The following is a 27,997-nucleotide window of genomic DNA, read 5'->3' on the forward strand; positions in this document are numbered from 1 at the left end:
AACTAAATATTGATAGTTTTTAAAACAATTAGAAATGTTGTATTTTTTGCTGCAGTATTTTTATAACTTTAAAATGGGTACATTTTATTCGTCAGCATACTCAATTTAGCATCAGTCTCACACGTCTACCGCAAGTTCAACAGGCAAAAGAAACCCATAGCATTCGCTTCATGTCGTGTGTACTGTAGGTGCTGAATAAAGAGTTAGCCATGGCACCAGTCATCATCCATCTTTCAAAAGAGCCAAATGGAAGGGATAAAGTTTCAGTCAAAATATTGTTTTTGGACTGAGGTGTGCACACTCCCTCGTGCCCTCCCACTTCATCTCTTTCTTCTTTTTCGTTCGTTCTTTCTTTCTTTCTTTCTTTCTTTCTTTCTTTCTTTCTTTCTTTCTTTCTTTCTTTCTTTCTTTCTTTCTTTCTTTATTTATTTCTCTCACTCTCTCTCTCTCTATGTCTCTCTCTATATATATATATATCTATATATCTATATATATATATATCGTTCTTTTACTTTTCCTGTGCTGTGTTTTATCAGCCAATGTCACAGGGGCCTTCTCAGAAAACCAACAGTGCTCATCAGAATAGGTCTTCTGAGGAGGGGTCTGGTTGGTCCATGTTGAGCCAGGCCGGGCTGTTGGGGCTGCCTGCGGGGAAGAGGTATGTGCTAGGTGGTGATTGTGAGCCGCGGTCTGCCCTCTGTCTCCAGGGCCGAACACACACAGAGAGACTTTGTGTGAAGCAGAGGGCTGAGAAGACACGCTGAAGTCAGCTCACGCCACACAGAGCACAAACGCAGGAAAAACACACCGCCACCGCTGATCCCCCCCCCCCCCCCCGTCTTTCACACACACTGTACATACGCAGATGTGCAGACACACACACACACACACAAACACACACGTCACGTAAGGTAAGGTAAGGTAATACTTTATGTTACAGCTACAGTGCCTTCAAAAAACTATTCAGACCACTTGACTTTTCCCACATTTTGTTAAGTTACAGACTTTTTCTAAAATGGATTGAATATTTGTTTTTCTTCTCAGCAATCTACACACAATACCCCATAATGACAAAGCGGATTTTTTTTTTTTGAAATGTTTGCAAATGTATTAAAAATAAAAAACAGAAATACCTTATTTACATAAGTATTAAGACCCTTTGGTATGAGGCTCAAATTGATCTCAGGTGCATCCTGTTTCCATTGATCATTCTTGAGATGTTTTTACAACTTGATTGGAGTCCAGCTGTGGTAAATTCAATTGATTGGACATGATTTGGAAAGGCACTCATCAGTCTATATAAGGTCCCAAAGTTGACAGTGCATGTCAGAGCGAAAACCAAGCCATGAGGTTGAAAGAATTGTCCGTAGAGCTCCAAGACAGGATTGTGTCGAGGCACAGATCTGGGGAAGGTACCAGAGAATGTCTGCAGCATTGATGAACCCCAAGAACACAGTGGCCTCCATCATTGTTAAATGGAAGTTGTTTGGAACCACCAAGACTCTTCCTAGAGCTGACCGCCCGGCCAAACTGAGTAACTGGGGGAGAAGGGCCTTGGTCAGGGAGGTGACCAAGAACCCGATGTTCACTATGACAGAGCTCTAGAGATCCCCTGTGGAGATGGGAGAACCTTCCAGAAGGACAATCATCTCTGCAATACTCCACCAATCAGGCATTTATGGTAGAGTGGCCAGACGGAAACACCTCCTTTGTAAAAGGCACATGACAGCCCGCTTGGAGTTTGCCAAAAAGCACCTAAAGACTCTCAGACCATGAGAAACAAGATTCTCTGGTCTGATGAAACCAACATTGAACTCCAAGCATCACGTCTGGAGGAAATCTGGCACCATCCCTACGGTGAAGCATGGTGGTGGCAGCATCATGCTGTGGGGATGTTTTTCAGGGGCAGGGACTGGGAGACTAGTCAGGATCGAGGCAAAGATTAACGGAGTAAAGTACAGAGAGATCCTTGATGAAAACCTGTTTCAGAGTGCTCAGGATCTCAGACTGAGTCGAGGTTTCACCTTCCAGTGCTCCCCATCCAACCTGACAGAGCTTGAGAGAATCTGCAGAGAGTAATGGGAGAAACTCCCCAAATACAGGTGTGCCAAGCTTGTAGCATCATACCCAAGAAGACTTGAGTCTGTAATCGCTGCCAAAGGTGCTTCAACAAAGTACTGAGTAAAGGCTCTGAATACTTATGTAATTGTTTTATTTCCATTTTTTCAATTGTATACATTTGCAAAAATGTCAAAAACCCGTTTTTGCTTTGTCATTATGAGGTCATGTGTGTAGAATGATGCGGGAGTGGGGGACTATTTAATACATTTTAGAATAAGGCTGCAACGTAACAAAATGTGGCAAGTGCATGTGGCATGTATCATGCCAATCAGCATTATACAATATTTACTCACATGCATTAGTCAGTCATGAACCCACAAACCCGAAGCGATGGACAGAAACATAAACACAGACAAAAGAGGTAGAAGTACAAATGAATCAGGTGACGCTGAATCAGTAGCTCTCAGCCCGGCCAGCCAACAGCAGTAGTGATGTTATAAAAACATACATAAATCCAGCCGGCCTTCCACAAATCTGTCAGTGGTTTCATTATTATTGTTCATAATTACTTTAATTTGCTGTTGATGATTTAACGATAAAGCAACAGATAAAAAAGAGAAAACGATGAAAGGAGTTTTCAGGGGAGGCGCCATGCCGAGTTTCCTATCGATCTTCTGTCACCTTGTCTTCGACAGAACGCTTTGCGTTCCACCTCTGCCGCAGCCTGCAGTCTCTAGAGCAGTGGCACGTACATCCAGCCACACCCTCTGTCACACACACACACACACACATACATACATACATACACACACACTATCCTTGTGGGATAGTTTCCCTCACCTTAACCCGAACCCTAACTTAAACCCAAACCCCTAACCCTACATGTAACTACTAAACCTAAACCTAACCCCTAACCCTAACCCTACATGTAACTCCTAATCCTAAACCTAACCCCTAACCCTAATTCTAATTCTAACCCTAACTGTAACACTAAACCTAACCGCTAACCCTAAAATAGCCTTTTCCTTGTGGGGACTGGCGAAATGTCCCTACTTGTCAGAATGTTCGTTGTTTTACGATCCTTGGGAGGACTTCTGGTCCCCACAAGGATAGTATAACTTAAACACACACACACACACTATAAAACACAAAAATACTCAAAGAAACACATTCTCACACATAGGGCCATGGTGTGGACAGACAGACTCTTCAGACAGGCCAGACAGGTCCTTGTTTAAGAGGGACAGTATGTTTGCTGGTAGCCCTACTAGCTCCTGCGGTCCAGCACTGTACACTGTACCAGGCAAAACTGCCATATAGTGCCAATCCCTCTTCCTCCTCCTCCACCTTGCCCAGACCAACAGATAGACAGCCAGGTCCCGGGGCTCGGTCTCCCCTCGTTGGAGCAGACTCCTGTGGGGAGAGAGACAGGGGAGAGAGCTCAGGATCAGGCCTCCAAAGCCTGGCCCAATCACGGCGGGGGGAAGCCCCAGCCAAAACCAAGACGGCAGGACACCAGTTAGTGTTTGCGTGTGTAAAGGCATGCGTGTGTTTTGTACTCTCTGGGAGTATGCTTTGCCTTGCAGACCAATGGAGAGAGCATACACTCTTGAACACAGAGAAGCTTGTAAAAGTGTGTAAATAATATTGTTTAATTCCTGTGATGATTCAACATCCTGTAGTGGTATTGTTCTGGACTCATATGGACTCTACCATACATTAATATAAAGATTGTAGACAAAGAGATCCCCTCACTTAAAAAAACAGATAAGGGAATTTCCATTGTCCAGAATCATGTAAACAATATAACAGGATCAGATCAATACTAATGTGTTTGCACAAAGACAACCGCGTGATTCCCTAAACATCAGAGGATGCCGGTGCTCCAACCCAATCTTTAATAACAGTGTCCCCCTTTTCAGTTTATGAAAAATATTCATCCATATTTCACTCATATTTCCAATATATCACCCCTCATATAATATTATCCATCTGTACATCAGTTTTATTGATTTCAGTGGAAGCATGAAATAATATAGGAGTACCATTCAATATTGTTCGATTTTGAGATTGTAATATTTCCTCACTGGAAAATAATCACGTAAAAAGAAGTTCCTCTTCTGAACTCTTCCTCTTCTGAACTCTTCTTTTATGATTATTTAGTTGATACTAAGGCACATTTCATTTCTTCAACTTTCTTCTTGCTGCTTTGGATGATTTTATCAGGTATTAATTTAACTGTTTCCTGAATATTGTGGTTATTTAAAAAAAAATACAAGACTGTAATTTGTTTTATTTTTTGTACCCCTTTATTGGACGGCAATATTATTTTGGGGGCAATAATCTAGCGAATATATGCCACCGCTGACAAAGGTCTGGGTGTCACTGATCCCTCAGAGGGCTAAATATACTCAGGAGTGACTGAGGCAGGTGGACCGGCTGGAGGGGAAGGGGGACATGGGGTGGGGATGGGTGGTTGGCCAGAACAACTCCTGAGTTCAGTGTGGAAAGAGATCAGGCAAAACACAACCCTAAACTGGGGTTTCTGTTCAAAGCCAGCTGGTCTGGCTTTTATACATGCAGGACATTTTTGGTTTTATTTTTCACTTTTTCACTTTTTACTCTTCTTTTACTTTTATCTCTAACATGTATCTCTTTTTTCCCCACTTGTGACTGTTTGATTGAGCTGGCCTTCAATTGGTTCTGTAGGGTGATACTTCCTGGAGAAGCAAAGAACGGCACGGGTGAGTTTACAGAACACAATCCCACCTTCCCCTTTTCCTCTCCATGGTGTACTGTGACTTTCTGCTTGTGGAAAAATCAGGTTCTGGCAGTGGTACTCTTTTTTTGCCATAGAGTGGATGATGGCATGTTCCAAGCCACCAGCAATAAATCTGTCAAACAACTAACTCTCTTGTAATATAGTCTTTGCATATTGTTAGTAAATTATTCATTTTGACTTTATTGAAAAGTGAAACAATAATTTTGTTGTGTTTATCGAACCCATATGGACGGACAAGGGCAGATAATTGACGCTGGGTTGTTTTACCTTAGGTACTTACACTTAGTGCGTGACAGAGAACCAAGTGGATGGGAAATCTTAAGGGTTGAGCAACGCTGACGTTGGAGATCGGGCAGTCGCAAACAGCTGTCGCCAATCACTTCTGTGCGAGTGAATGGCCAATCGAGGCTCCTGTAGCTACATATGTCTACTTTTTACTTCTCTAAGGCATGACAAAAGGATTGACTTTCTAAAGAACTTAATAATAATAATACTGTGTTGTATTTCTTGTTTTAATTCTTCAGTCAGTTTGGGTTATTGATCATCCTAAGGTTAATTGCTAATAACACCTCATTGCGCTCTCTGAAATCCTCTGTGAGTGAAAAGCGCCTGGCTTCAACATGCTGTTTTCCTTACAAATGGCTTACACCTGCAAGGTAGCTACCTAAATGGCTGCTGCAGACTTCAATATCAATTTTTGTCACACAGATTAACACTAAGTCAGATATTACACGCTGAACTGTGAAACAAAGAGGAAATGTGTCATATTACACCAACTGAAGGGAGTTGATATTGAACCAACTACCTCTATGAAGGCAGGGGTAGACAAATGTACTCAATAGCAGGCAAACATCCTAAAACAACTAGGAAGAATTCCATATACAAACAAAAGTTTAGTTAGATTTTTATGGATGCTGAATGGCTTTGTTAAACTTTTTCTTCAGACTTTTGATTTAAGGAAGTCATTGTTGTATTGCCGATTGGGCATGTGGGAATGTTCTGGGAGCCTAACTTAGAAATCAGTTTAAAGACAACTGTTGATGGCCCATCAGCAGGCAATTCAGTAGCAGTAATATATATTATAACAATGTAATAATATCCATAATAACAATAATAATAATAACACAATTACTGCAAATGAACAAATGTACATTTGTATAATGGTATACATTGTACCATTCTTATTTCTCCCACCAAGATGATTGGGTTAACCCAGAGTCATATAGAGTATTAACCTAGAGTCGATGTCCGTGCCCCCGCGGATATCGAAATTAGCATATTATAAAAATCGCCACAAAAATCTGTCAGTTTAAGCTAGACATATCTGTATTCTTTTGCATCAATCAACTGTTTTAGGACATCGCATTTCCGCATCGGAAGTGAAAGGTGACAGAGCTAGAGCGATGTTTGTCAGACCATGAGACATCTCGAAAATCGGTCTTCTCACAAAACCGTCTTTAGTGTCCGGACGGTTTGGCCTACAAACTATGGAAAGATGAGACTCTCCCTCTATGGAAATATGAGACTCTCCCTCTATGGAAAGATGAGACTCTCCCTCTATGGAAATATGAGACTCTCATGAACACTATGTGGTGTTTTCCATTTTGCTCTACGATCCCCCACAAACGTCTTGGGACTCGTCTGAAGTTGGTACAGATGATTTTCCATCAAATACTTTTTTCATATAATTTTTTAATACTTCAAGGGATCTTAAAATTCTAAATCAAATAGAAAAATGATCATTGGTATGACCTTCTTAAAACAATTTCATATAGCTTAGTAGTAGGTTTTAGGCATACATTGTGAGGCACAACCTTTTTTCCTCTTAACATTAACCCTGAAGAGAGGAGACATCTCTTCAAACCAGTTTACAATAATCGCTCTTCTCTTACAAACTTTTTGCCACCAAATTCCACCGCTTTGATCGGAAGCGGAGTTGAGGAGACCCTCTCTGCAGGGTGGCGAGCTCTCTTACGCAGGCATCTCTCTCCCTTTGAACCTCCAACCACCACCCCCATCCTGTCGCTTCGCTACCACCCTGTACCATTTCCTGTGTCGCTTTTCTGTACCTACCCATCCTCTTGGAAGCTTCTCACAGTCTTGATCCACTCCAAATTGACCTTCTATCAGTAACGACAAATTATGCTTATTGTGGGGTCAGTAGTACACCTGACAATCACAGCAAAAAGATAACCATGTGTTTAGGTCTTTGTTTGTATCTAAACGTGGCTACCTTGATTACAGAGATTAGACTTGAGCACATTACACTGGTCATTTTATAAGTCTGGTGCAATCGATATGCTTGTTTTGGATTTACATTAAGCCTTACGTAGAAAATAGATTGCGGAGAAAGCGGGATCTTTAGGCGTCCATAGCTACTGTTGTGTTTTAATTGCTCTTGTTATATGGCTTTGCAGTAGTTGTTATGGTTATGCTGGATATTGCTGATCCGGACGCCATGATCTTTGGATACACAAGCCATGTTATCGTAGAAAGTGCATTTCATATTCAAAATAAATGATCACTGAACCAAGACGTATTATACACATGGAAGCAGTTTCATCGCAAAGGCATAGAAAGGACAAGTATCTTTGTTCCACTGTAATTGCTTGCAGTAAAGGGCCTAGTATTTTTTTTCCTTTCTCTTCTACTCGCTTTATTATTTCATTTCAAAGTTCCACGTCCCAGCGGCAGTCAGGCCTCGTTTATGAAAAATACCTTTCCAGTCTAAGTCTACCCCCCTGAGCAGTGTCGGTGCCGTTTGTACAGTACGCCGCTCGGTTTCTCTGCCGCCCCTATAGAGTGCCAGTGCACTGGGGCTGCCTAAATCTACAAAACATTAATGGTGCTCGCACTACGCGAGGCAGCAAGCCTTTTGATCTGCAGCTAATCTCAGTGGCTTGCCTCCTGTCTGATGGCGTCTGAATAAGAATAAGTGTGACGCTGGAGGCACAGAGAGATTTAGACGTCGCCTCGCGTCTGCCACACTGTGTCTTCCTTTGCCGGGGGTCGCCGGGCCTACTGGATCATGTTAGAGCTGCGTTTCACATTAAAGCACATCGACCATTTGCTTTGCTTCACAGCTAGACGTTATCAGCGTCAGTTGCTGTATGTGGGAGATACATGCTGCGTAGTTCTGCCGAGCGATGTTAAGTAGTCAGGAGAATGGGTGGAGGTCACCGCTGCTGTAGGTAGTTGTGCTGTGTAATGGTCGTCATGGGAATGATCAGTTCTATTCTCCCGTGCACAGACCTAAAGCCCTCATTTTAGGCCCCAGCCTTACTGATGCATAAACAGCTGTACCACTTTAACCTGGTGGTCTCTGAAAGGCCCAAAGCCTTGCGTATGGACTGACCCTAGATACGGTCTGGGTACAGTATTGAGAGGTCCTGGGGCCCAGGCTGAACAAGACCTAGGTGGAAGGACATCCTTGTCACGCAAGTGGCCTGGACTCTCAGTTCTCATTTGAATAATTTATGATTGGATTTCTTTCCCCCTGTAGCGTGCCAAAGGAGTAGGGCAATATCGCCACAGGGCCCATCCCCACTCACACACATACTGCACTGTACACCCCCTAACCTATCAACCAATTCTGTTACACCACTCTTCTTCTGCCCAGTATACCAGCTCTTATGGTGCTAAAGCAAGGTGTGCACTTGTATTATGTAAGTGTATACATGTACTGTACACAAGTGTGTGTGTGTGCAGCATGCCTAATTGCATGTATACTTCAGGGGCAAATATATCATTTTATAATATAAATGAATTCAGCAGCTGGTGAAGAGCTTTCAGACTGTGTAAACTTCTTGTATATGCTGTATAATAACAGCTCAAACTACAAATGATGATCATGTCAGATTCTTAAATATGATTTACCTTACGGCAGTAGGATTTATGTTAACAACGACAATACTCTACCTTGATCGTTTAAATATTCACATTATGACCATGACTGCTGAAATGTCAGATCACGTGTGTGATCTTTCCACTGCCACAGGGTAACACACAACATCTGTCAGGTACAGCCTCTGCTCAGCCTCAGGAAACACTGGTTGGCACCCCTCCACTGGAGAAAGAAAATGTTACGTTGGCATCCCCACTATACAGGCTCTGTTATAGAGGGGCTGAAACAATAAAATAACTATGCCCGTTTTCTGAGCAGTTAGGAGTGAATTACTTTCCAGCCATTCAAAAGGAGGAAAAATCATTAGCGAGGGAGAAGCTATTATTTTTTCTCACATGAAGTCATCTGGAGACAAAGGGAACTTTGAGTGAAAGACTGAAATGTAGAGTGAAACCACAGCAATCCTGCGCTCTCTGAAGAGAAGAAAAGAGGAGTTTAGGAAGCAGGGACGACTGTCCCTGTCAGCATTTGTAATTTTAGCAGCTTGAAGGGCTACAGCAAATGGAAGTTTATGTGAATATTAAAACTTCATGTATTGATTAAATATTCAGCACTATTAATGAGGCTGTGTGACGCTATCTACAAAGGAATGTGTTCTTAATATTTTACAATCCATTGAAACAAAGATGTAGCAATGACATGTATACCTTCCATTAACAAGAAAACTGTGTGGGATAATATAATTTGTAGTTTCTCGTTAGATAGTTGAACAATGAGTCATCATAAGTTTCACTGGCCAATGCCACGCATAGCTCATTTGCTAAGCCAAATGAATCAGCTGAATCAGCTTTGACAAGGGTCTATGGCTCCCCTATAGACAGCACCTATAACTGCATAATAACTCAACATACAGTGCCTTGGTCTCCACATGGAGGATATAACAATACTTTGAGCTTTCAACATCAAACCCTGGGAAACCCATATGATTATCTTATCATTATTTGAATAATGAATGAGTTTATCTACATAATGACCAGCCAAGTCTTGTCTTGGAGCGTATGTTTAGTAGTGAACAGTTTGGCAGAGCAGGGTATCTCAAGGTGAAGACCCAACACGTCCCCAATGGTGGCCTCACCCTTCAGTACCAATAGCAGTAGTTCCAGCCAGCGAACACAGTCAGACGACCGTGGGCCTTATTCTTGTGGGGTAACAGAAGTGTCAGGAAGAAATAAAGGGAGAGCTTGTCCTACTGCTTGTGCCTCATCCATAATGTGTCAGAGGTGTAGTGTTCGGACCGCTGTTTGAACGAGACAACATGCAAGTTACCAAAAGTATCTCCCACGTGGCGAAGCTCTGTCACGATTTCACCACTACTTCACCAATCGTCAAGCAAAAGTTGTGAAAAACCTTCCCGTGCACTTATGATAGTCAGTCGACTATGTCGAATGAATTAGACATCTAATAAGCTTTTAACATTGAGAAGTGCAATTGTGAACATGTTACCACTGTATGTGCATTGCGTCGTGGTATTGTAGCTTTCGGCCTACAAAAAAATGTAATTATACATGCCTCACCCAGAAAATTGCCTCTAGCTAAATGAAAGCTCTTTAGGACTTTATGGGGGAAATAAAATAAAGTACTGCCACAATGAATAGTGAAAAGACTGGATCTCTGCATTGTATGGAGGAATATTTTACAGTGCTCTTGATCCACTGCTGGTGGGGGGAATAGTGAGGGGGTCGGGCAGTAAAAGAAAGATAGTAATGCTGGTTGAGCCCTGTATTGGCCTGTAGGTCTGGGGGTTACACAGTACAGTATAATCACCATGTGTCTCCTGCTAATGTTACACTGCTTCTTTGGGTGAATTCAGTAGCTCAGGCCAGAGAGGGTGACTGGAAAACCACTAGGCCGTACTGAACCATTGGTAGTTCTGATCCATTAGTAGTACTGAACCGTTACTCACTTCCTGTAGAGAGGGGAAAAACCCAAACCAAAACATATTTAGATATTTTGCTGATACTTGATTTTTCGGACTTTTCAATTCCTACAGTGTACACAGTGAGCGCCACACAACCGTTTCATAATTCACCACATGCAAATGCACTTGGTTGCACGATGTTGTCAAAAATCGAACCCTGGAAATGTGGGAAACTATTTTCATTGTGCACAGAAATATATATTAAACACAATTGTCTTGCATAAGGGCATATGGCATCTGTTAATTAAAAAGTGGCTTTCTTTCCGTTGCTTTTCTAATTATACTGTACAGTGGTATCATTCTACAACTGTAATTACTAATGATATTGCCTTCAGAGTTTGATTATGGGCTTTATTAATAAGGCAGACAAAATTATATGTAATGTAATGCTTTGGATCACTTACACAAATACTGCAGAAGAGGGGAAGAGAAAGATCCTACAGTGTATGTCTTTGATATGCACTATCTTTGTCTCTGAATATTCTCCTGTGCACTGTGCAGTGAGTATTGTATTGGTGTATCTTCCATGAGATCAATATCCAGTACATATGGTGGACTGATCTAGAGTTCTCTGGCACTTCCGCTACTGTTTAAACACAGTAACGGAGATTGTAGTGTGGTACGCAGAGACGCGCACACACACACACACACACACACACACACACACACACACACACACACACACACACACACACACACACACACACACACACACACACACACACACACACACACACACAAACAATCTATAGACCTATGGATCCTGTGTGAAGTTGGCCTGTAGGTCACTACAATGCATTTGGCCTCATCATGTAAAATCGAGCCAATGTCAAAATAACACCTGTCTCTCTCCAACTCATTACGGAATAGGAGACAGAGAGAGACTGTTACACACCAACAATGGGAAGCCTCTTCAAATATGTCACAGCAGCGCTAAGCTGATTCTCTGGAGTGGGACTGAGTGCTTGACAACCTTATCAACTGTGACAGGCAGATTGTGTTTTCACATGAGCATGATCGACAACAGATTACACCTGGCCTGGGCTGTTCCTGTTTGCCCAGGAAATGTGTTGGTGTTTACAGTGCTCTTATGAAAGGCAGACCAGCTCCCTTTTTTCTACCCATTACAAAAACACACACACATCAGGCAGCCTATTATGTGTCACATGCTATAAAGTCACTGCCAGAGAATTCTTTAAACACGATCTGAGTAGGATCAATATCCGTGACCGCACTTGTGTGTTTGACTCACAACCAGTCGTCGTTTTCCTCATCTCCTCTATGCACAATTCATGCCAAACCTCATGAAATTGCATTCGACCAAAAGCCTACAGTGTGTATATACAGAGTGACATATTTCAAATTGCATAATCATTCTGTGCAAACAGTACATTATATTCATGTGACTGTCAATTCCCTTAAAGTGATAAACATGTACAAGTTGGGAATTTCTCATAATGGGGGGGGACAAAGGGAGGGAAGCCACAATATAAGTGTGTCATGATGGGACAGTGGGATCCAGGGGCGGGCTACATGTCATTTTATGGGAAATATAGGTCTATATGCTGTTGTACACAAAATAGTAAACTAGCCAAATCTTCTATGTCGGGCCATGTTAAAAGCAAAGGAATGCTGTATATTATGCTCCGCGACCCTGCTTCAATTAGATGACATGACGCATTACTAGGGGAATTAGATTTACTCAAATACGGTTAGTTGATTAACGGACAACATTCAACATTCCAGTGGGTGGCAAGATAAAAGAGGGTGTAGGGGTTGCTATCAGCGTGCCATAAGGATATGTCAGGCTAGTTTAGGATACTAGCAAGTCAATCTATTTACAAGGCAGGACAAAGACTATGAGGAGAATGGGAGATGAGAAGATGTAACAATGTCCTGGAACTGTTGTTCACATGAAAACAGAGTGGCACAACAATGTCTTCAGATTTGTACCATTTTGTCAGTAACTGTATACCCACAAGACAAAACAGACTCAGTTAGATGTGCTGACCCGATCAGTCTCACGCCTCTCTGCAATACGATCAGTGCTATAATAACTAAATCCCTATATAAAGTTATCCAATGTAAATGATATGATAACGTTACATACACATAGTGTTTGCCAATGATGCAGAGCACGGACTATTTTATCACTATTTTCATACTGTCCAGAGGCCATTGACTGTGCAGCCATAGTGACATCTAATTTACAACACCTTTGCGTAAGTTCCGTCATTTGTGTGCGTTGACTCAGCAAGTCTCTTTACCGTAGACTCCTCCCTCTAGATCCTTGCCACTTCAGGTCACCTTTCCCAATAATTGTATACGTTCAATATAGTCATTGCGTCTCACACACACTCTTCTGTAAGTGACTGGTTTACCCAGGATTCTCCCAGTCTGATTACCATTATCCTCTGATCTCTCCAAGTGCCAACCGTTTAAAGACGACCTCAAACACTGATGGATTCTGATGAATCACTGACAGACTTACAAACAACACACACACCACAAAGGTGCACGGAGTTTGACGACTGAAAACGAAGGAATGGCGAATGTGGTGGGTACGATCCCCCATGAATTGTACAGTCTGTCAATCCGTAGCAATCCCCAACACACGACACAATGAAAATACACGGCGCCACCCTGTGAGCAAGGCACCACAAATGATCGTCCTAACACTCAGATTCAACCATCCTATACAAAGTGATATGATATGTTAGAGTTACTATGTGACCTGTGTGTGTGTGGGGGGGGGGTCTCACGGTTTCAGCATGCTGAGCTTCACGGCCTGCCATTGATAACTGTCATGTTTTGCGATGGGCCTACTCTGTCTAACACATTCTAGCCTATCAATTATTCCGGGGTTTAGCCAGAGGAAATGTGATTAAAGATGAAAGGGTCACGTGATGTGAAGGTGGTATCCCGAGTTATCGGACACCACAGGCTTCAGTTGCAGGCAGTAATGTCCGCCCGTCAAGCAGATTAGCAAGCGTGATTTATTTATGTCCGATTTCACGTTTCTCCTTTTTTCTCTGACTTGCCTTGTATTGTACTGAGGTGGAAAGGTCTGTACAGGGGTTAATAATGCTAAGCTAGTCTATGGCCAGGTAGACTTTTGACACAAAGGGGAAATGAAGATGATTATTTGTCCAACTACTATTCAAGAAACTTGAGGCTGAGATGCATATCATTTGAATATAATAGAGTCCTGGTATTACCAGGCCTATCTGGGATCATCTCACAAATATGTTTGGCTCCTCTGTCTTATCTGAAGAGGCATGCTTGCTGTTTTTATTGTAATCTTCACACTAATAGAGTGGATGTTTTCAAATCATTTGGTTGGGGGATAACACTTGCTAATTTCCTCATGCTTACTGTCTGTGTCAGGCCTTATCTTGTGAGATAACTGGGGCCTGGAGAATGATTGGCAGATGCAGGACAGCTCTTGTAGATCATTGCATTTTCTCACAGAAACATTTACTTATGCAAAGATCTTGAATGTTTTTAGAAAATATCCTTTGACAAATTGAAACAATATATTATTATTATTACTATTATTATTATTATTATTATTATTAGTAGTAGTAGTAGTAGTAGTACTGTGGTTGTTTCATCTAGGCCTATAGGCTATGCTACATCCGATTTAAAAAAAAAACTGATTAAAGTCAACTATATTTAGCGCTTAATTAATGTCAGTGCGTAAAGTTAATAGAATATATTACAAGGACAACAACAACAGTTTGGTCACTTGAATTTGATGTAGTTGAAAACGCACCCTCCACGGTTATTTAGATAGTCGCATAATCATACACTGACAGTCCCTTCACAGTGCTTAATTGTCTGTCCTCTTGATCAGGTTTGAGATAGTAATGCATTATTGCTATGCCTCTTTCATTAAAGTAGTTGGGAAATGTGAGCCCGCCCCCTTTCAGGAGTAAAACCGATTATTTCTCCTCGCGCTAAGAGAGGGTGAGGGAGAGACTCGACCAGGATTGTGGGAGCGATCAGAAACAGCCCTCACAACATCATCAGCTACAGACGTCCACGGCTTTAACCGTCCCATTCCTTTCGCCGACACATCACTGGAGACCAAGCAACCATCCTCACTGTCCTCAAATACACTTTCAGACGAGAGACCGACTAGTTTTTTGTTGTTGTCATTTTAGACACAAATAGGCGACTTTTCGGCACGGTTCTTTTTCATGTTGCGTTCCTGCCCGTGCTGGATTTAAGTGCGTCTTTGCGAAGTCCATCCTTGGCACGCAACGGCTTCCTCAACGCTGTCATTCGGCCGGACGACACAGCCGGAGACTGCCTGTGGTATCTCGCACTTACCGGACAGATTTCATGCATAATAAAGTGAGTAACGTGCTACTACATCTATAATAATTTTTTTTGTCATATCCAGAGGACACGTTATATCTCAAGCAGCAAGGGCTCTTTATTTATACTCGTATGTGTCAGTTTGACATCACCGGTACACTTGAGCGCGATTTTGAAGCGCGTTGCCTCCCAACAAACTATACAACGTAACCATGACCATTGTACCTCCAGACCTATAGGCTACACGCAGCAAAGTAGCGTTTTACGGAGTCTATTTACGAGAGTCAAGGTTTGTCTTGTGGTATTGTTTGTGTGCTTTGACCTTGAAGTGTTTATTTCCCACAATATCGCAACACCTTATCAACAGGCGCACAATGGGCTACTAGGGCGACTCATATTCTCGGTATATGACTTGTATTATGTAGTATTTAAAAATGATTACTCTGAAATATTCGTATAGGCCTATTAGTTTCAATATATGTACCGGTAGTCGCGTGTGAATCTACTGAAGCCTATGCATTTATAACGGGTCACAACCCAGAATAACATTCACAATTTCTGCGGGTCCCACAAATTAGGAAAGTATGGACTGTTAATAATTAAATAATTGTAGGCTTATATGAGCGGCTCATTTTCTAGGTTAAATTCAACTTGTCAAAAGTTAGGCTTGTATTAGATAAACGCATTTTACATTTCGACAAAGTTCTCCAAAGAACTCTGAATGAATCCAACTCAACATCACATGCTTTTCTGGCATATTATCAAGATGAGGGTTAGTTATTATACCTTACTGTTTGTTTAAACAGTGTACAATAAGTCACATTCACACCTGTTAACTTACATTACTGCCGGGCCAAATGATTCAGCTTCCCTACTTATATGTGTCGTTTCACAGTCTAATAAAATATCCAGTCAGTCCATGTGGAATTATACTCAGTCTCTGGAAATTAATTAATGGTGCAAAGTAAGGCTCTCAAGCAATGTAGCTAAATTGTGGAGGAAAGATAGCTTATTCTGTCAAACTGAAGCTTGTCTGTCTTCTTGGGAGTTAAGGAAGATATAGTACGTGGCCGTTTCTACCCATCAGAAATATACGTCACTTATTCAGCTGTGTATAGTGTAGATGGTGCTTGTAAATCAGGGCTCTATATTAATTGAATAAATATATTTAAAATATATATTATACATTAAATATATCGATATTGATAGCTTTTAGTACAGTAGACATGTTCTGTTAACTTTTTTCAGACCGTATTCTTGAAATGTGCCCATCTCTTTTACCAGGCTAATTTGAGTTTGTCATAAAGGGTGGGACAGGGAACACTACCTCAAATAACCTGTGGCAATTGCCATTGCTTTTAAGAAATGTAAAATACATTTGCATTCATATTTTGGCATAGAACCCCTTATAGATATTTGCACATAGAGTAAGGCATGTCTCACATGTTAGATTGTGGCTCTGTACTTTTCATTTCTGTTACCATAGGGAAACAGTGTGTATAGGCTATAGCTAAGACTGAGTGTGTCAAATGCAGATCGTATGCACACTATAATTGTATTCACTCGTATATTTAAGATGAATAATATAATACAACTTTTTATATGCTACTATAAATTAGTATCATGATTTGAGATGCAAATGAACTATTTACTCAATGTCATGATTTCTGCAAACTATTCAACTTTATTTAACTACTTTTTTTGTGAAAAGTAATTGAGTAAAGGACGTGATTGTGAAGACATCCTGGAAAAGTATAGCCACATCCAGAGGCATTTAGTGTTCCTACCACCTCTGGGTTGTTTTGTGACTACTGTAAATACAAGCACAGCTCAGTGCAAGGCTAATGTCTCTGATTTTATTAGTTATATTAGCTTAGTTAGATTTCAGTAAAGTGTGATTTGTTTGGTTGATATTTGAGGCTCCGTTGTATTTTGGATTACTCAATGTCCTTGACTTTCTGTTGTGAAATACTAGAGGTGAAATTGTCTTTGGCAAGGAGTAATGTACGTACGCTCACGCCTATACTCTACTCTTTCCCAACCCCACCATCAATGAAGTTGTTCTGTGTGTCGCTCGCCTGTTGCTCTCTTGGGATTGAGCGCTAGGTTAATCTGCTCAGAGGGAAGGTGAGCGCTCGCATGTGGACACACGATTACACACAGAGGACTCTCTCAGCCAAGCTCTGTAATCTCAGAGACACACACATACTCTCTCTCTCTCTCCCTCTCTTTCTCGCTCTCTCCCCGACGCTGCTTTGTTTCTCTTACTCTTCTCAGACCTGTCCTTCCTAACAAATCATTGGGGATTTTGGCTGCCGATTCACAAAACCAACAGTGACAACACGCTCTTACCCTTCTCACAAAGAGGGATTAGGGGGTCACGTGTCACTCTGATTGGCCAGCGCATTGAGCCAATTGTCGGGGCACGTTGCCGTACACCAGGGCCTCATTAAAGCTTTATTCAAGGGAAGGGACACCTTTTGAGCCAGGATCAATGCTTTTGCGATAATCCCAAAAAGTAGCTTCAGCCTCCTCTGAGTGGCCAGTGTAGTTATAATTTTGCTTTGTAGTAGTAATTTATGAATAAAGAGAAGATTTACTGGTTGATATTCAACAGCATGACCTGAGAGAATTCAGCTCACTGTTGGCATTCAGTGAAATAAGGGAATCTGTCAAAGAGTGCTTGATTTAAGGCGTACACTAGCATGCTCCATAAACTCTAAAAAGGACTGCTAAATTTGGTCGCTTAGGTTTGAAGGGAATGGTCTCGACATTGATACCTATGAGCATATGCTATATAAGGCATGGTTCAAAATAGGCTACCACCCTAACGTAGGAAAAAGTAAATCCATGAAAACATTTTTATAAATAGAAACATCACATGCGTTTTATGTTGAAGTAAATAGTTTAATAGCCCGTATTACTGTACTTTAAAGTTGTATTTCTTTTTGTTGCAATGGTTGCAAATGTTTCGGAAGGGGTTTGCAGAGTTTGCTCAGTTAAACATCAGTAAAACACTTTCATTTGCAGATTGCAGGTTTGCAAGATCTGGTGGTAGATACTGAAGTACTCTTTAAACCCATAAGCTGAAAGAAGTGAGTGATATACGAAGCAAATATATTTCAGATGTGGAGGGCACATTAAAGTTTACATCATATTCTCACAAATTACTTTGTATTTTTTGCGTCCTTTTCCCACTGGAAACGTAACGATCATACACCTAGGAACTCAATCGTACAGTACACAGCACTCGCCGGGTAACTCGCCGGGGTTCAGTATGAGCCCGTGTTTATTTTACGGCAGGTGTTCCCTCTATAGCTCGGTATGGAAGGAATATTGTTATCTTTTCCCTTTTTGCACCATTTTTATAGCTCATGAAAAGTATCCGAGCCGACCTCTGCATCTGTTTATTTAGTAATTTAGTGCAGATCTCACTTTTATTTTCCTAACTGCTGTATGTGTTAGACATATTTTCCCTGGTGTTTGTGTTTTTTGCAAGCATTGTCTCAGTATCTTTATTAAGATGCAATTATTAATACAGTTAAGAAATAAGCACAAGGAAATAATGTAGTCCTTGAATGGTTTATGATGTGTTTGAATGCAGATATGAGTGTGTCCTGGTTCACATAACGATGCAGTCTTCTGTCTCTATCTAGTAATTAGCCATGACGTTCAGCAACTTTTCCTCAGCACTGTAAGTGGAAGAGGGTGTGTGGAGTTTGTTCACTGGGGTGTTAAAGATCACAGAGGAATAGCTTATGCTTTGATGTTTAATTGTATTGTAAAACACATTTTAGAATATTTCAGCATAAAGTAGAATTCTAGCTGTGCTGTGCTTTGTGTTTGGTGTTCCTTTTGTGTGTGTGTGTGTGTGTGTGTGTGTGTGTGTGTGTGTGTGTGTGTGTGTGTGTGTGTGTGCGTGTGCGTGTGCGTGTGCGTGTGTGTTTGTTTGTTTGTCTAAGTTTTTTGTGTCTGTTGGTACACATTTAAATAAAAATGTATGTATTTCTGTTTTCTTTCATTCTCACATAGAGGAATTGACGTCTGGAAAGATGGAATGGTATAGAAGAAAGTGTCATTGTGAGGGCTGGAAAGATAAACTGAGGGAAAACAAACAGTTGTGAAGAGAAAGTAAGGAGACGGAATTTAAATAGTTGGGAGATTGGCACGGTTGAAGAGCGTGTAGGAGAGAGAGAAAGAATAACTGTTTCTGTCTGTTGGGCAGAAATATGTGAGTAGATTCATCTCATAACGTGTGAGAGAGATGTGTTGGGATCCAAACGGTCAACTCGACTAGATTAACAGGACTTCCGGCCTGCTTCTTCCTGTTTCCTGTTTCCTGTCAGGCCTGGTCATCATGGCAGCTGCTCGCTGGGTGGTCTGGGCAGGACAGGACCAGGATGGACAGACCTTAGCGCTACTGACCACGTACACTAATCATGTCACCAGCTCTAGCTTTTAACTGCATACAGGCCAGGCTAAGATACACCTTAAACACCCACATATGGAGCTCACCAGATAGACCTCCCCCCTTGAATATTTGGATTGAGAGAGGAGGAAAGAAGACAACAGAGAAAGGAGGATTGGATGTGATAAGAGGGAGAGAAACATTTAGAGAAGGATAGGGAATTTATTTTAAACAGTACGCGATGCGTCCAGTAAGTTTGACAATTATATTATGAGCCTGGGTGGTATTCGTTTAGAGTAGATATGAATGGCTTTTACTGTATTCATATATGTAAGTGTGTCAGTAAAATGTAGTCTTCAGGAATTAGAAAAGCCAGACATAAGGCATTAAAGACTTTACGTTTTATTTAGATTCTATATGTTTACTTTCAATAAAAGATTCCCTGTGGTACATCTTTTTTTAAATAGCTGACTTATTGCAGACGAAATCCAGACACCTCGTACTGTACATGGGTAGCTAGTCTCCCAAAAAAACAAATATAGCCTGCCTGGATCTGGAAGGGTCTATTTTACCTGCCCTAAACGTGGTGTGAAATAAAACTGGAATTAACTCCAAATCCTTTTTTGGGGTGGGTCAGAGGGGTGAGTTGTTTGCTCGTGGTGCACATAAACTCTGAGATGGAAGGCATGTTCCATGATAAAACACAGTGGCTGACCTGTGTCTCTGCCGTGGTGTGGCGTGGCGTAGCGAGGGACGACTTCTCCCTCACTGTTCAGACGCAAGTCCCACCTCCCCCTTTGGTGTGGCATGCTGTTGGAATTCACCCAATGACACGGAAAAAAAGGAGGGGTTAAAAAAAGTGCACAAATATTTTCCAGTGGCTGTAATTTATCTTTGTCACCCCTGCAATATAGCCGAGTCACTCTGAAACATGGTCCGGTAAGACACACAGAGGTTCCTCTGTGCCCTGGCCTCACATACTCTGACATCCATCTGAAAGCCCACCGCTGTCACCAATGCCTTCTGCTTGCCGCAATGCTTCACAGCTCACTAATGGGTATTTTTTTTGAAGATTCCGTGTTCACAATGGAGCCAGAGGTGTAGTTCCTTATATGCACCCTGTGAGATTACAAAAAAAAAATAGATGTTGTTATAATAGTTGATTTGTAATCGTTGACTGATATATAAATGTTAATAATATTTGATCCAAGCTGATTATCAAGTGTGCATTTTTTTTTAATGCTCCAGGTGATTTTATGTCCCCAAGCCACAGCTCCGTAACCACTAGATCTCGAAGCAGGAAGTACTCAGTTGGAGTCCTCTGTTCTGCAGAGCACACAGCTTTACCCAGGCAGTGTCCTGCCAAAGTCCACAACATTGTTGCTTTCCACTGTCATCTGTGCCATTCCCAGACCAGGGCCCGGCCTTGAAAGAATGTTTCGTACAGGGCTGTCTCGAACACTCAGTGCCGGGGTGAAGAAAAAGGAACAGAGCAGGAGAGACGCAGAGAGACTGAGAGGGGGAGAGAATAAAAGAGAGAGACAGACACGTTCCTAAAGCTGACTTCATCTGGGTGTTATATAGCTGTGAAGGCAGTCTATTTGTATTGCTCAATGTTAGACAACACTGACCGTCTTGAAGAATGTACCCTTTCTACTGCCATGTTCCAAACAATTGGCAATGTGTTTCCATTTTTAAAAGGAGTTTAACGCTTTGATTGTCTGAAGTCGTTTAGGATGTTTCCAGGTTTTTTTGGTAGATTTTTGTTGCATTCGAAAAAATGTAAAAAACTTCACAACATATTAATAATAACAGGTAAATATAACTTATTGAGCTGTGCCACGCAGAAAGGTACATATTCAGAAACTAATTTGGTTCAGAGTGAAATGAGGATTTCAGCAAGTCAATATTCCAGAACGCTATAAGGTTCATTAATAATGCTTTTCATTTTCTTTATTAAATGAAACAAGTTTTATTTGATTATTTTCTATACTACGGTAATAATTCTTGAATTCAACAATATGTTTAGAAGCTTTAGTTTACATTTAATGAATCTACTTTATCAGCTAGATTTCAGGTAATTTTCATAGTGCCAAATAGGAATTTGTGCCACTGAAATATGCATTTAGGATAAGTGTGCTCCATGTATGAAATTGTGTAACTTTCCTGTGCAAGTCTACAGAGAAAAATGTGTGGGTGTCACCGCCTGGCATGGAGGGGTAGGAACGGACACGGAAAATGACATATAAATACAGTATCTCTCTCTCTCTTGCTCTCTCTCGCTCTGTTACTCTCTCTATATCTATTCACTTGTTAAGGGTTTTCTGTCCAGCTCGCTGTTAGCTTTGATATATCGACTTTTCCCGAAAGTGTCTCTTCCTAAGTGCAGCTCGTGATGTCATTCGTTTTATTCACACTTTGTAGATGCACAATGTCTGGAGAAAGTGAGAAAGTGACAGCGAAAGAAAGGAGACAGGGAAAGAAGGAGAGACCAGAAAAGATGGATGGGAAGAGAGAGTTGCGGAAAGGAGATTTGCAGTGCGGCGTTTCATGTATAATGAATGAGGGGCACTTTGTTCCAAACTTCAGCCTGGCGCTTCACTTCAAGCTTTGCTGGGCAGAGTGGGGCCTTGTGCTCAACACCAACCTCCCTCTGTGCTCTGCTGGTGGATGCTTTCGCCTGGCTGCCACTGTGGACTAGCCCAGTGGAAAATCAAATAACTCCTCTATGTGTGTGTGTGTGTGTGTGTGTGTGTGTGTGTGTGTGTGTGTGTGTGTGTGTGTGTGTGTGTGTGTGTGTGTGTGTGTGTGTGTGTGTGTGTGTGTGTGTGTGTGTGTGTGTGTGTGTGTGTGTATCAAATTTTATTTGTGACACGCTTCGTAAGCAACAGGTGTAGACTAACAAGGACAATCCTTACTTACGGGTCCTTTTCCAACAATGCAGAGTTAATTAGAAAGATTCAAAATAACACGGCTATATGCAGGGAGTCAATGTGCAGGTGTACGAGGTCATTGAAGTAGCTATGTATATATATATAGGTAGGGGTAAAACGACTAGGCAACAGGATAGATAATGGTGCCTTTGGGTATCTTTGTGTGTGTCAGCTCAGACAGTAAAACAAGGGATGAGGAAAGAGGGTTGAAGAGGGCGGGCAGGAGGTGAAGAGCAATGAGTGTTTGTATAGGAACAGAGCTGCAGTGACACCCAGGCTCCACTAAGGAGAATACTGGCACCCGGCTCACACTTCCTAAGTAGTGCTCCCTACCGAAATAGCCCTGCCTTGTTATTGCCTTTTGTCTGGGGGGGTGTATCGCTTTGTTTAATGGTCTAACAGTTAGGGTCATAGTGTTATATTCTCTTGATTTTGGCATCGTTGTACCTATCTATCTTTCTATACAGCATGTTTGTGTTTTTTGTGTGTGTGAGTGAGCAGTATTGTTTGGGATAAAAATGGCCCCTGTCTTTTTTTTGGCACTGTGCTGGGCTCATGGTTTATAAATAGTTGAGGAAGTGTGGGGGGATACCCACCGTGCTGGTCGCCCTCCTCCACAGGCCCTCTGGGGGCTTCTACGTCACATCCCTCCCCATTACAGTGCTCTTTCGCTGGGCTACTCCAGTTCAGCCCCCTGGGGGACTACCAAACAGGATAGGACTCACATAGAGGGTGTGAGAAAAGTCAAGCCAATGAGAAATTCCTCTACAGTTGGAGACGTTGCTGTTGTCGTCTTAGAGTGTAGATTTGAGCGTGGCCGAATACGGTGACATTTTGGGAAATGAGGCTAGTGAATTGGTGATAATTGCATGTCTCTCTGATTGTTGAGACTATCGGCAGTGATGACAGTATTGGGCTGTGAGGGTGGTGTCGTGAGAGAAGTGTAAAATGGGTTACGCTGGAGCAGTCTCTTCTGACACCCACTGCGTCTGTGTGTGTAAACTGGAGGCGCGATGTCCTCACTGTTCTTTGCCATCTATATGCAGACCTGTCATGTTAATTTCATTTCACAGACACTCTTTGCCTCCCTTTAGAAATAGTTGTTTTCACACTGCACTCAGTCATTGGGTGATCAGGTCTCAAATGTAGTGGGGCGTTTTTAAAGGATTTTACATTCATTGAAATTCCTCCCATATACAGTATAGGACACGCATGGAATCAATCTTTGAATTGATTTAATTAATATTTATCACGCTTCTGTTAACTGCTGGTGATGTTCAGTTTGGTTAGGCAGCAGTCAAGGTGGAAGTAAGAGCCGGGCTGCATGTACCCTCGCGTAATTTGAATTAATGATGTTGAGTGATCTGAGCTGAGTGGACAAATACTAGTTCTGTTGGTTTTTCCCGCTGCCTCTCAATTATCCCTGGAGGTCCGAGGTCCTACCCTCATGCAGCCATCATAGCCTCCCTAGGATCCAGAGAAAGAGGCCTTGAACCCCACCCCCCCCCCCCACCCCCCCTTCGCTCCAGAGAGAGGGGCCTGGGCTTCACCCTGTCCCGGCTGCAAAGGGCATCCATAGGACGTCTTTTAGAGAAGCGAATTGGCTTCCTCTGTGTAATTAACTCAGTTCTGAGGGAGGGTAGAGATCTAGATAGACAACACACACGCAATGCGAGTAATTCCATTACACATACCATCCCTGCCTTTGGCATCTTACCTCAGGTTACTGTTCTCTTTCTAAATGAGCAGCACTGTGCACTGTGGTCCTCTTAATGGTGGGCCCATTATTATATTAACTAGGGCATCCTTGTGAAGAGATAGAGGGAGGGAAGGCGGAAGAGGGAGGGATGGAGAGAGAGATAGGAGGGAGAGAGAGAGAGAGAGAGAGAGAGAGATAGAAGGGAGAGAGAGAGCCAGGGCTGGCAAGCCTCACTAGTAACAATCAAGTAATAGAGCAGTGTTTTATTTTCTGAAGGGAATAGTACTGACTGTTATTAATGTGCTTTTGACAGCTTAATATGATAATGGGGCTATGATTATTCTCAGAGAACAGACCGTTTTTTTATGTTCTTCAAAATGATGCCGTGCAGCCTGTCGATGACCCACTTCTCAGATGGTCGAAAACAAGGAAGAGCGAAACTCCACAGGGAGATAGGAAGAGAGAGGGATAGAGCGAAGAGAACGAGGGAGAGGCGGGAAGAGAGAAAGAGTAAGAAGGAAAAGCTCTTGTTAATTTTTGCCGGAAGTAAATTCATAATCCTTTTCTGACTCCCCTCCTCCCCTTCCTCCATATTTTTACTTCTCCTCCTCCTCCTCCTCTACGGGGTAGCTGCCTACCTTCCTGGGCTCCTCTTCCCTCTAGTCTAATCGGAAGAGAAACGCTGGGAACGATAACAGGGACCAGCTTCCGACGCTCGCTAGCTCCCCTCGGTTAAGTACACATGTAATGAGTTGTTTATTTGGGATAATGCGCAGCAGAAGCGGCAGGGGCCCAGAGTTGCCTTTCCCCCCTACAAACACACACACACACACAGCCCTGGGACAGATCGCTTACTGGACTGGGTGGGTCATGGGGAGAAGAGGGGGAGGAGGATCCTTCATCATTCTCAGCCCATTCTTGAGGTCATGTGGCCTGGAAATTCTTCTCAGGCTGGAGAAAAAAAAAGAAAAAAAACTATGAGAAAATGAAGGGAGGGAACGGAGATAGAGAAGGAGAGGGAGAGAGTGAGGGAGAGATATGTGCCCACCAGTGTGGGTGTGTGAAATGGAAAAAGCCGTTGGTTAGCGAAGGGGATGTGCTCTGCTGTCATTATCCGAGGGGCGGGGGGGGGGCGAGGTTATGTGAACGGTGCAGCTGTGCTCCGAGCTGAGGGATTTGAGGGAGGAACTCCAGCTAAGCAGCCAGGTTCTTCACTGTTCTGTACGGTCGGACCAGAGCTGAGCCTTGTGAACCAAATCCCCCCCTACTCAGCTAGCTCTTCACTTCCCAAATAAGGAACAAACAAATGTTGATGGCAAGGATAAGACTGCAGAGGTGAAAAAACACAGACATGATTTATATATGCCTCTCTAGGCATTTGCTGTTTTCTTATCTCTTTTTATCTCTGGTCTCAAGAAACACTTTTCATTCAGTGCAGATGGAAATTAGGATCAGAATAACAGTCAAAATACATGAATGAACGTTTCTGAAAGCACGATTAAACGTTTCCGTTTTAGTTTGATACGGTTGAATCTACAGATTGTCAGCGGAACGTCAGAGAAAGACCAAACTTCTCTGTCACCCTTTCTGATCACATGCTACAGAAACAGGGCCGGCGCGGCGACAGTGAGACAAGAGAGGGAGAGAACAGAGCAGAGCCTCCCTGTGCTGTGCTAATGCATGCAGCCTGCCACGGTATCCAACAACAAGGCAAAATATCACACATCTTCACATCACACGCTACTCCTACAACAACGACACACACAGAAAGAAACCTAGCTCAAGAACCCGAGGAGTTGAAAGCAAGCAAGGAGGATATAATGTGAAAGAAGTTGTATGGAAGTTTCTGGTGGGGAAATTAAAAGAGAAAGAAAATCTCTTGTATGTTGAGAGCACTAAAAATGGCCTTGCTACATGGCACAGCATATACAGTATCACTTGGTGAGGCAAAAAGGAGGGGGAGTACCTTGACAGATTTTCTCATGGTGCGCTGTGGGCTAAAAATAGGGCTTGGCCAAAGCGGCAGTAGGGTTTTTGGCAAGAGGGGCCATCTGTGTGTGATACAGTGGCCTTTGCTATAGTCACATACAGAGACAAGACGAGTGTCTCTGCCAAGACGTGTAGCCATGCGGCAGTAATTTAATATTTGTTTGTCTCTTTTCATTCTCTCTCTCTCTCTCTCTCTCTCTCTCTCTCTCTCTCTCTCTCTCTCTCTCTCTCTCTCTCTCTCTCTCTCTCTCTCTCTCTCTCTCTCTCTCTCTCTCTCTCTCTCTCTCTCTCTCTCTACTTCCTCCTCCTCCTCCTCCTCTCTAGCAGGGGTTAAGTAGCAGTAAGCTTTATCAGATCACCCGGGCTGAGGTCTCTTTCAAACCTCTTTTTGCCTTTTTGATTTTGTGCAGCTGTGCGGGCTCTTTAATCATACACTATCATTTTTCACTTGCTCTCCTCTCGTCCCTTCTTCTTCTTGTCCTCCCTCCTCCCCTAACATATGTTAATTCGCTGCCTTCTGTGACAAATTACGAGCGCTGTCTTTGATGAGGTCGGGTTGTGATGGTGCGGGGAGTGGAGTACGGTGGCGCTGCCAGCCCCTCGCTGGTCCCCCTAACCACTCCAAACAGGAGCGCGGCACCCAGCCGCCGTCTAATGAGAGGCTTGGCCTGGCTCTGGCATGGGTCTGGGCTTGGAGGGGCCGCCTCCCAGCCTCATTCAGCTCCACTAACAAAGTGTGATCTCTAGGTATGCCGCCTGCCCGCCCGCTCTCCACACTCAACACAAACTTTACCCTCCCTCCCTCACAGACACACCCCACTGTTGCTTAGAGGGCTGTAGGAGCAGGCTGCAGCTCAGCTACTGGGCATGGATTGAGCTTTTCTTTCAAACTCTGTTGATATACCATTGATATACTTAAGCAATAAGGCACGGGGGGGTGTGGTGTATGGTCAATATACCAAGGCTAAGGGCTGTTCTAATGCACAACGTAATGCGGAGTGCCTGAATACAGCCCTTAGGCATGGTATATTGGCTATATACCATAAACCACCTAGGTGCCTTATTGCTATTATAAACTTGTTACCAAGGTAATTAGAACAGTAAAAATAAATGTTTTGTCATACTCATGGTATACGGTCTAATATACCACGGCTTTCAGCCAATCACCATTCAGGGCTCGATCCACCCTGTTTATGATGTAATTGGTATGATTGTGAGGAGAGTTAAATATACGTATACACATACTCATTCAATTAGATAAGCTAAAAGTGTCCATTTTGTATTTGTTTCTCTGTATGTTTTACTCTATATTCTGGCCAACTCTGAATTGAAACAATATGTTGTAGTACAACCTAAATTACTGATGTGGGGACATTCACTGTGTGTGTGTGTGTGTGTGTGTGTGTGTGTGTGTGTGTGTGTGTGTGTGTGTGTGTGTGTGTGTGTGTGTGTGTGTGTGTGTGTGTGTGTGTGTGTGTGTGTGTGTGTGTGTGTGTGTGTGTGTGTGTGTGTGTGTGTGTGTGTGTGTGTGTGTGTGTGTGTGTGTGTGTGTGTGCATCTGGCATGTGTGCGTGTGTTACAGAGATACTACCCTGAAACATTACACCAGTCTTGTTTAAACAGACACTAACTGGAACATTCGCAGTTTAATGATGTGCAACGTCAACAGGGCAACAATGCTGACCAATAATCAACCCAATCAGCTTGCGGTAGGCAGAAAAAATAAGAGGAACTGTGACATCATGCTAGCAGACTGGATCACGTATTTTCCGATAAGCCAGGGAGGGAACAAGAGGGGTGGGGTATCAGAATCAGTATTTTTTCAGAGCTCTCTCTCTCTCTGCTCGACTCTCTACCCTCTTCCTCTCTCTCTGCTCGACTCTCCCTCTCCCTCCCTCTCTCTCTCTCTCTGCTCGACTCTCTACCCTCTTCCTCTCTCTCTGCTCGACTCTCCCTCTCCCTCCCTCTCTCTCTCTCTCT

At 42.7% G+C, this 27,997-nt stretch overlaps 1 protein-coding gene across 13 annotated transcripts in view; it reads left to right on the top strand.

Moving 5' to 3' along the window:
* Positions 1-4,556: 4,556 nt before the first annotated feature.
* The window catches only part of LOC139545742 (myocyte-specific enhancer factor 2C-like), a 94,536-nt gene continuing 71,095 nt past the window's right edge, over positions 4,557-27,997 (top strand). For 4 of the 13 annotated variants that reach the window (XM_071353846.1, XM_071353836.1, XM_071353849.1 and 1 more), the window contains exon 1: positions 14,628-15,024. The gene's annotated coding sequence lies outside the window, so the exon portion shown is untranslated. Of the gene's footprint in view, positions 4,806-14,624; positions 15,025-27,997 lie in introns of those variants that run through there. The other 9 variants (XM_071353839.1, XM_071353840.1, XM_071353843.1 and 6 more) reach the window with 7 other exon arrangements.

The sequence above is a fragment of the Salvelinus alpinus genome, chromosome 19 (genome assembly GCF_045679555.1).
Source record: "Salvelinus alpinus chromosome 19, SLU_Salpinus.1, whole genome shotgun sequence".
NCBI classification, from domain to species: domain Eukaryota; kingdom Metazoa; phylum Chordata; class Actinopteri; order Salmoniformes; family Salmonidae; genus Salvelinus; species Salvelinus alpinus.